The sequence below is a fragment of the Papio anubis genome, chromosome 10 (assembly GCF_008728515.1).
Source record: "Papio anubis isolate 15944 chromosome 10, Panubis1.0, whole genome shotgun sequence".
NCBI lineage: Eukaryota > Metazoa > Chordata > Mammalia > Primates > Cercopithecidae > Papio > Papio anubis.
Window position 1 is genome coordinate 20,811,173 of NC_044985.1, and position 10,487 is coordinate 20,821,659.

The 10,487-nt window shown below is 45.9% G+C and overlaps 1 pseudogene across 1 annotated transcript; it reads right to left on the reverse strand.

Annotated features, from left to right (window-relative positions):
- Positions 1-995: 995 nt before the first annotated feature.
- LOC101019797 lies at positions 996-3,265 on the reverse strand (annotated as a pseudogene). Its single transcript, XR_004176499.1, has one exon. The product of XR_004176499.1 is annotated as a polyubiquitin-like (transcript).
- Positions 3,266-10,487: the final 7,222 nt, after the last annotated feature.

The following is a 10,487-nucleotide window of genomic DNA, read 5'->3' on the forward strand; positions in this document are numbered from 1 at the left end:
TTGCTCAGTCCACAGTCACTTCTGCCTGGTTGCTATCATTATAGAATGTGAAATAAACTGCAGCTGTGGCCACAAAGTCCCTTTTGCTGAGGCTGGGAAGGTCCAGGTTGCAGCAGATGTGGAGGCCTCTGCCAGGCACCTGCCCTGGTCTCGCTGCTGACCTCCTTGCAGGGTTTCGGTGGTGGGGCTCCTCCTGTGGTCAGGTCACTGGGATTTCGAGTACGATCTGTCCTGTCATCACTTTCACTTTGATTAGCTTCATTCTGAAGAACTTTCGACAGCATGGGTCAGCATGACAAAACCAGTTCCTCTGTAGAGGACTGATGTAATCTTTTTGTACAGAGGCTGATCTTGGGAGAAAATACACTCCTGTTTACGTCAAACATACAGGACGCATCAGCCCACAGCCACGCTCAATGCTTCCTGGGTTTTCTTGGTGGGGGCCCCTCTGCATCGTTGGGACAGTGAGTGAAGAGATTGGCCCTGATGCATCAGTCCCTGCTGGGCTTGGTGCCATTGTCTCCGGGTGTAATCGAACAATCTGTATCTTAGTGGGACATCCTGCTTGCTCTGTGTGACTCAGAGCTCTCAGGCAGCTGGTTGAATCTTTGTTTATAGCAGTGCCACCCACTCACTCCACACCCCCGACTCCCTATAAACCACTCCACAGGTGGCCAGACTTCTGGTGCAAATAAAAGTTTGTCAACTGTTGCTCCCTTTCTCCTGTCTTCCTCTTCTTCTTCTTCTTTTTTTTAAAACTTATCTAAACAATTAAGCTGTGGGGAGTTCATTAATAAAACGTTTCTTTTACAAAATTATTGGCACTCTGCAAGGTGCTTTGGAGGAGAGTGAGAAGATCAATATTACCTAGAGTAAAATAGCAGGGCAGATATTACTCAAGGGAAATCGGTTCTTAATAAGAGAGAGAATATAGATTTCCACCCGGGCAGTCAGTTTGAATATGATGAAACAGCGTGTTAGAGTCGGCGGTCTGGTAATTATTTGAGAAGTCTTAGAGACTATAAATGTGTATATGTGTGTTTTAAAAGAACAAACCAAAAAACTTCTCAGCCAAAGCTTTTCAGAAATAAAAAGCAAGTATGTCCACAGATGACCAGAACCCTATGTGAATCCATTAAATGACAAAAGTGCAGAGCATTGAATTAATTTCTGTATGGATCTAAAACCACAGAAATGGTGGATGACTGCCTGTGTTTGCCTCGGGGAGGAAGGCAGACAACAGGGTGAAAATGCAGGCTTCTAGATGCAACGGCTAATGAGAAGCCATTCCTCTTCTTTAAGCCTGGGTCTTTTACTTGTCTCTTGGAAGCTTCGTGAACATGTGAAAATGGGCGGAAAGCACAGTGGAATGGTACTGAGAGCAGACCAATTTAATGGGGTGCAGGTTACTCTCCATCCTTGTCATGTGAGCCAATTAACCTTCCAGTTGGCTGGTGAAATGCAACTAGCAGTTAATTGGACCATTGTTGGAAACAGTGCAGAGGCCTTAGTACCATTTGCAAATTGCTGAGATAGGAATCTCTGGATGACTCCTGGGTTAAGGGCAAACCAGTTCAGCTGCAGCTATGGTGGAACCTTGGCTCTTAGGCCCAAGGAATTTCCAGGGGACCCCTCGAAGTCCCAGTGCATTGCAGTCTTAGCACATTGCTGGAGAAGGTGAGGGAGAAGAAGAGAGAAATGAAAGAAAATTTCTAGATGAAGGGAAGACAGGAAAGATGGAGGAAGAAAGAAGGGAGGGAGATTGAATAAAAGAAAGAGGGAGAAGGTAAAGAAGGAAAGAGAGAGAGAGAATATATATATAATGCTTTTAGGTGTTACCTTTGATCAGGGCCATTGACCAAGGTCAGCTTTCTCCAATGTGTATTCAGAGGAGGGCTCATGTCCTATAAGGTATTAATTGGTGTTTTATGGGGGAAATTTTTAAAAGTGGGGCAGAGAAATCTGCATGTCCCTTCCATTTGGGAAGTGTTTCATTCAACAGGTTTCTCTGGCGTAGCTCCTCTCAGAGCCTTTCGTAAACTGGAGTGCGTTATGGAGCTCCAAGATGGGGCCATAGTATACAGTTTCTCCTTACATTATTTTATTGAGAAATTGTTTATTCAAGGACAAGCATTCTGAGAAGTGGAGTTTTTGAAATAATGATCCAGGCCTTTCCTCTACACTGAGCTATTTCTTTTCCTTTCTTTTCTTTTTTTTTTTTTTAACCATGCGACAAAACCTTTATTAACATTTTGAACAGGTTCAGCTGTTACTGAAACTTGTAATTTCTAAACTTAAGTTGAGGCAAATGGCTATACTGCAGAGTAATGCCATCACTGGGCACTGTGAATGCAAGACTGGAGAATTAACAGCCACTCCTCAGGTGAAGGACCAGGTGCAGGGTCGACTCTTTCTGGATGTCATAGTCAGAAAGAGTGCGGCCATCTTCCAGCTGCTTGCCTGCAAAGATGAGCCTCTGCTGGTCGGGGCTGGGGGTAGGGGGTGCCTTCTTTATCCTGGATCTTGGCCTTCACATTTTTGATGGTGTCGTTGGGCTCCACTTCCAGGGTGATGGTCTTGCCAATCAGGGTCTTCACAAAGATCTGCATACTACCTCTCAGACACAGGACAAGGTGCAGGGTCGACTCTTTCTGGATGTTATAGTCAGAAAGAGTGCGGTCATCTTCCACCTGCTTGCCTGCAAGGATGAGCGTCTGCTGCTCGGGGAGAATGCCTTCCTTATCCTGGATCTTGGCCTTCACATTTTCGATGGTGTCACTGGGCTCCACCTCAAGGGCAATGGTCTTGCAGGTAAGGCTCTTCACGAAGATCTGCATTTTGACCTGTTAGCGGATATGAAGATGCTGCAAAACACCAATCGTGTCCAGCCACAGGGACACCACCACACACTCGCCCAACAAAGCCAGTCGCCCTTAACACTGAGGTATTTCTATGTGGGTTCTTCCCTTGGCCCTCAGGCTGGGATAAATCCCTGTCTTCATGCAAAGTTAGAGACATGATTAGATACAAGATCTACAATATTTGTGGATAAAAACCAAACAGTTGCTTAAGAAAACTACAAGTATTTTTTTTTGCTGACACCAGAGTGAAATTTCCCCCATTTATCTCCCATCAGCCTTTGGTAGGAGCACAAAAGCTACCTGCTAGGCACATTCCAGCACCATGCTCATGACACCAGCCCTCGTTCATTCATTCCTTGACTCATTTACATTCAAACTCTGTCCTCATTTGCTGCTTTGCTGCTAGTTCTGGCTCCAAGCACTTCTTTTTTTTTTTTTTTTAGACAAAGTCTCACTGTCACCCAGGCTGGAGTGCAGTGGCGCGATCTCAGCTAAGTGCAACCTCTGCCTCCTGGGTTCAAGCGATTCTCCTGTGTCAGCCTCCCGAATAACTGGGAGTGAGCCACCATACCCAGCTAATTTTTGTATTTTTAGTAGAGACAGAGCCATGTTAGCCAGGCTGGTCTTGAACTCCTAACCTCGGGTGATCCACCTGCCTTGGCTTCCCTAAGTGCTGGGATTACAGGCGTGAGTCATCGCACCTGGCCTCCAAGCACTTCTTATTCTGTCCCCGACTTAGATGCCCATGCCTGACTCCCATTCCATCAAAGTTGAAAATGTCCTGATTTGTTTTCTGGTGTTTTGACAATCAGTGTGCTTGCTTTTTTTTTTTTTTTTGAGACGGGGTCTATGCTCTGTCGCCCAGGCTGGAGTGCAGTGGTGCAATTTCGGCTCACTGCAAGCTCCGCCTCCCAGGTTCTTGCCATTCTCCTGCCTCAGCCTCCTGAGTAGCTGGGAATTTGAGACAGACTCTTGCTCTTGTCGCATAGGCTGGAGTGTAATGGCATGATCTTGTCTCATTGCAACCTCTGCCTCCTGGATTCAATCAATTCTCCTGCTTCAGCATCCCAAGTAGCTGGGATTACAGGTGCCTGCCACCATGCCTGGCTAATTTTTGTATTTTTAGTAGAGACAGGGTTTCACCATGTTGACCAGGCTGGTCTCGAACTCCTGACCTTGTGATCCGCTCGCCTTGGCCTCCCAAGCTTTTGCACTTTTTGATACATTCTTTGGCTTTGCCTTCTCCTCTGAACTCAGGGTCTCTAATGTCTTCACAGTCAAGACCAGTCTCCAATGCAGCCCCTCACCTTGGATAACCCCACCTATAACTCAGGGCTCATCTGCGGCTCAGTTCCCTCAGTCAGAATAAGCGACAAGCCTCATCTCCACCTCCTCCCGGGATTCACGTACCACCTATCCTCTGAGCCTCTTCTAGTGTCTCAACTGTGCCAGGGTCAGGAAGATTTTTCTTGTAGTGACCTAAATGTTTCTTCCAATGGATGAGTCAGTTACTTCCTCCTGTTTCTTCACAAGGGCAGTGGAGAATGTAGAACGCTGCAGAGGGGTATACTGGGCATTGGCGTGTTAATGCTGAGGTGGGCAGGTTCCTCTCTGCTGCTTGGCAACTCTGCATTCTTCCTCCTGAAAAGGAATAGCTCCCACCCTAGTGTAACCCTCCAGATGCCCTCTGAGGACCTCCATGGTATGGAAGGTGCTGGCAAAGTTGACTTAGGTCTGGTTTTCACTGCCAACCCCCTCATGTCATTGAAATGGTGACAACCCCCAGAACCGCCATCCCTGAGAGAACTCCCTCTAGAGACACAATTTCAAGGGCATGTGTCTAAACAATGGGTAGGATTGCCCAGTGGACACAATCCTCTGGGCAGGCTTATGAGACACTGCCCCAAATGTCCTCCTTCTCTGCAGATTCACTGCTTCCTCTGCAGACTCACGGCGTTCACTGCTCCCCACTGCAGGCATTTACTCCGTTTATCTCTCATTTATGAGAGATATATAAATATACGGCAGGAAAATTACCCTTACCCAGAAGCTTAGGGGGAATGAATAAAAGAACCAAAGCACTTAGGCTTCCCTGGCATACCACCCATGAGCTCTGGGAGGGATTAGAAAGAATAATTAACTAGTCTTAGAAGCCTCTTAGATCTACTTTCTTCTACTTTCTACAAAAGAGGTTCTAACAAGTAGGGCCAAGTAGGAGCATACAATGTGGGGGAACTTAGGCATCGCTCTGTCTCCAAAATTAACAGGAAAAGTAGGTAGTGGGAAAGGTGCATGTGAAAGGAATTATGTTTTTAGAAGGTCCACTTATTTTTCCCCAAATACAATTACGATCTGCTCATTATAGACATTTTGGAAAATGAAGAAAAGTAGAAAGAATAAAAATTTGTCTATGAAGATAAATGGGGGAAATTTCACTCTGGTGTCAGCAAAAGAAATAGTTGTATTTTTCTTTAGCAACTGTTTGGTTTTTATCCACATTGTAGATCTTGTATGTAATCATGTTTTTAGCTTTGCACAAGTTGCTGGAAAACTCTGCAGTGTTCATTTGTGAAATAACTAATTGTTTTTGAACAATGTTTATTAAATGCCCACCATGTGCCAGGAACTCTGCTAGGCTTTGAGGATGCATGACTGAGCCAAACAGATGTGTGGTTGCCCATGCATACACACCATTCATAGGCAGTGTGACCCGATGGATGTTGACAGGCATTAATAGGACTCATGGAGTGTGTAGCTAGCACTGTTTGAGCACTTTGCATCTGTGTCAGGAAAATTTAATTTCTTCATTGTATAAATATTCTTCCAGAATTTTTCCCTTCTCCTCACTCCAAGGGGACTAGCCCGCACAATTGTACTTTCTCCTATGGGTGAGGTTGCCAGAGGACAGCTCTGCCCTCAGCTTTTGTGGAAGTCTCTTGGCATAATGTCTTGGGCGAGATTGTGACTGGGGTCCAAGAGGAAGAGGGGACAGAGGAGCGTGGGATTAGGAAGGAGGGTGGAATCTCAGAGCTAACAGCCTCTGAAGACCTGAAGGGCAACAGAGGGGGCTGGCTGAAAGCATTGTGGACCTGTGAGTTTCTCCCTGGGGAGACTCAGCAGGGAAAGGCTGGTAGCAAACCAGGGAGGAAGACTCCAGGTACCTGTGTTCCTAGCAATAGCAAAGGCCATCAGACTCCCACTTGGGAAGAGAGTAACCCAGCCACCTGACTCAAGGGACCATGGAGACCTTGACAGTGGGCATCTGCTTGCTAACCAGGGTGAGTGATGACAGGGTGTCCCAGTGTTTCAGGATTCTTGAGACCCTTGGGCCTTTGTAGAACTTGTCTAAGCTGCTTAGGTCACACACTTAATCTGTTTTGTGCTGCTATATATCTGAGACTGGGTAATTTATAAAGAACAGAAATTTCTCACAGTTCTGGAGGCTGGGAAGTCCAAGACCAAGGTGCTGGCAAGTTCATTGTCTGGTGAGGGTCTGGCCTCTGCTCCACTCTGGCACCTTGAATGTGGCATCCTCCAGGGGTGTGCTGAGTCTTCACATGGCAGAGGAACACGGGCAAAGAGGAGCAAACTCTGTCAAGTCCTTTTATAAGAGCACCTAATTCCATTCACGAGGGCAGAGCTCTCATGACTCAGTTACTTTCCAAAGGCTGTGCCTCCCAATATCGTTGCCCTGAGGTCACCTGAATTTTAGAGGGGATGCATTCAAACCATAGCACACACTAGTCTTAAGTTCTCTTTGCAACCCAACAGTAGCCAATATTAGCTCACTCCCATCAAATGTTGTCCCACAGCACTAAACTAGCATGTTTTAGCAAGCAGAGAACATACTCTTCCTGCTACTGGCTCTTATATACTCAGAGAGTTCCAGCTCTGTCCTCCTAGGTGCTTCAACCACTACCTGCTATGCAAGATTCACTCAATACAGATTTAATATTATACCATGAGTAGGATTTTTGTCCATTTATAGGAACAAAAGCAACTGGATTTTTCCAGACCAATAGCTCAAGCAACCAGAATTTTCCAGGCCCTAGCTCAGCAAGGGATTGTTCATAGATCAAGTCTCTGTGCCGTACCTACATGTCCAAGTTGAAGGTCTTTGCTAGATTCTTATACTCAGTGTATGCAACGATGATGAATATCTCTTGATTATTCCAATTAGTCTTCATAGTTGACCAGTGAGGGCCTATTTCTAGCATCTTCAGGTGGACTAACACACCATTACTATTATCAATTGTATTAGTTTCCTTTGACTGACATAAGAAATTTCCATAAACTTGGTGGCTTAAAACAACAGAAATGTATCCTCTTTCAGCTCTGGAGGCCACAAGTTCAAGATTAAAGTATCAGCAGAGCTGTGTTCCCTCCAGAGGCTTTAGGGAAGAATTTGTTCCCTGACTCTTCTAGCTTCTGGTGGCTCCAGGCATTCCTTGGCCTGCAGCTGTATTGCTCTAACCTCCGCCTGTCTTGATGTTGCCTCTTCCTCTTCGGTAGATGTAATCTGCCACTGCAGAAGAATCTACCACTCTTTCTCATAAGGACATTTATCATTAGACTTAGGGTCTACCTGGCTAATGTCGGATAATCTCTTTATCTGAAGATCCTTCATTACATCTGCAAAGAGTATTTTTCCAAATAAGGTAACACTCATGTTCACATTGATAAATAAGACCCCCTAAAAAGATGTATCCACATCCTAATTCCTGGAATCTTATTTATCCAATGTGAATATGAGTGTTGCCCTTACCTGTTGACATAGCATCTGTGTGTGTATTAGTATGTTCTTGCACTGCTATAAAGAAATATCCGAGACTGGGTAATTTATAACAAAAAGAGATTTGATTGGCGGACGGTTCTGCGGGCTGTACAGGAAACATGGTGGCATCTGCTTGGCTTCTGGGGAGGCCTCAGGAAACTTAGAATCATGGCAGAGGCAAAGGGGGAGCAAGGCATCTCACATGGTGGGAGCAGGAGCAAGAGAGAGGCGGGGAAAGTGCTACACGTTTTTAAACAACCAGATCTCGTGATAACTCATTCACTATCATGAGAACAGCATCAAAGGGATGTTGCTAACCCATTCATGAAGGACAATCGTTACGATCTGGCCACCTCCCACCAGGCTCCACCTCCAACATTGGGGATTACAATTCGACATATCAGTGTGGTAGAGTGCCTTGTCCTCAATTCTTCACCCCTCCCTGTTTCCCATTGCCATGTGGGTTTGCAGTTCCTCCTCCTAGAGGCAGAATATTGCCTCATCGCATTGAGATGGGGGTTGGCCACATAACTTGCTTTGACCATTGGATGTTATTAGATATGATGTGAGCAAAAGCTTAACATGTGCTTCAGAATTGAGCCCGTGCTCTTGTGCTTCAACTATTGCCATGAAAAGAACACAATCCAGCTAGTCCACAGCTCCAACGTGGGTTAGAGAGATGTGGAGATGGCATGGATTCAGCCTGCAGTTTGAAATCTAGCCCAGCTAAGCCTAACCTAGATCAGTCAATTGATGGCTAACCTACTGGTACCTAAGTAAGACTCATTGGTTGTTGTTTTAGGCCATGCCACCCTATTTTGGAATGGCATATTGCAGCAATGGCTGACTGAGACATCCTGCCTCTGTACTTGTCATAGCCACCTCCCTCCATCCACATCCCCACTGTTACTGCTACATTACTATTTAGGGGTACCAGCAACACTAGCAGGACTTAGAGCCCTAGGTGCTAAGGTCACTCCTTGCCATAAGACTTGGTTCCTGAGGGGCATGCCCGGGCCTTGGGAGAGAGGGAGATGGGTCCTCTTCCTATCTTGCCCCTTGCTGCAACTGCTCGCTCCTGAAATCTTCCCAGGGGAGACCTAGCATCTGCATATAGCCAGTTTTCTGAAGATGAGCCTGCAGATCTAGCCACCTCCCTCGCCCCATCTGTAGGTTTGGCATCTCCCCAGCTGGTTATAGACATGGATATTGGCGACTTGAATGGAACCAGCCAACTTAAATTGACTTCCATCCTTTCTACCTCTCTAACTGCCCACACCCAGACCTTTGCTTCTAGCAATCTTGAGGGGAGTGGTATCATGGCAGAGAAACTTTTTGGAGACACAAAAGGGGATAGCCAATCTAAATTCCTGGGACTTCAGTAATTAGCAGCCAGCCAGGGTGGCCACCAGTGTTTTTCTCTGAGTGGTAGGATTATGGAAGTTTTAAAAACAGTTCTTTGTTCTGTGAATTTTCTAAGTCCTCCAAATTGGATATTTTTCTTGAATCTGAGAAACAATAAATGTCAATAAAACCAATGAAACAGCCCCACTGCTTTGAGTGAAGCCCCGAGGGCTGGGACGAATTGGGAGGCAGGCGTGGCTATGACAGTAGATGAAACCATAGTCAGGGGAGTCAGCACCCAGTGCCTTTTGCAGCAGCAGCCCACCACTCTGGAGTTCACCCTCATCACTTGGTGCTGGCCTCCCCTGATGGTCAGGGCTTCTAACCTTAGCTGGGCAGCTTGCAAAGAAGGTATGGGGGAGACCTGAGGACTCAGCAAGGGAGTAGGACCAAATCAGACTAAATGTATCAGCACCGTAGGGGTTCCTTGCTCTGTGTGGTAAATGGATTTCTGAAAAATCCTGGGAATTACAATTCTAAATCTAAAACCATTTTACATGTGCCTGGGGAGTTTCCTGAATAAAAGGTTCCTATTGTGAAGCCTTAAGTTAAGTGAATAATCCCTCTCCATTTTCTCTTTGGCATAAATCTGGATTTTCACTTAGAGTGTTTTGGGTTTCCATGAAAAGGCAGATGATAAGAGTTCTGGAAAAGCATATCCTGCAACTTCTGCTTAGGGTTTATGGCCAGTGGCATCATCTCTAGTTGGATTATGGCCCCTGTTTAAGTCCCAGTCCTGGACCTAATATGCTATGTCCTTTGCATGTCCTGCCTGGGATGCTCTCCCCCTAGAAATGTCTATGGCTTCCTCCCCTCTCATCCTTAAGGCTTGTGGTCAAATGCCACTCATCTTCTTAGTGAAACCTTGCACATCATTGTATTTAAAATTGTAATTCTCCAGTACCCTCTTGCCCTTTTGCCTGTTTAATTTTCCCCATGGTACTTATTAATACTCCTTGTACTGTAGGCACATCTGGGTATTGTGATTCATTTGATTGCACTTTACAGATATTGTGTTTATTTATTATTATTATTACTATTTTTTTTTTTTTTTTTGAGACGGAGTCTTTCTCTGTCGCCTGGGCTGGTGTGCAGTGGCACGATCTTGGCTCACTGCAAGCTCCGCCTCCCGGGTTTAAGTCATTCTCCTGCCTCAGCCTCCCGAGTAGCTGGGACTACAGGCACCCGCCACCACGCCCGGCTAATTTTTTGTATTTTTAGTAGAGACGGGGTTTCACAGTGTTAGCCAGGATGGTCTTGATCTCCTGACCTCGTGATCTGCCCGCCTCTGCCTCCTAAAGTGCTGGGATTACAGGTGTGAGCCACCACGCCGGGCCAAATATTGTGTTTATTACAAACTGAAGGTTCGTGGCAACTCTGAGCGGAGCAAGTCTATCAGCACCTTTTTTTCCAACAGCATTTGCTCACGTTGTGGCTCTGTATCGTAT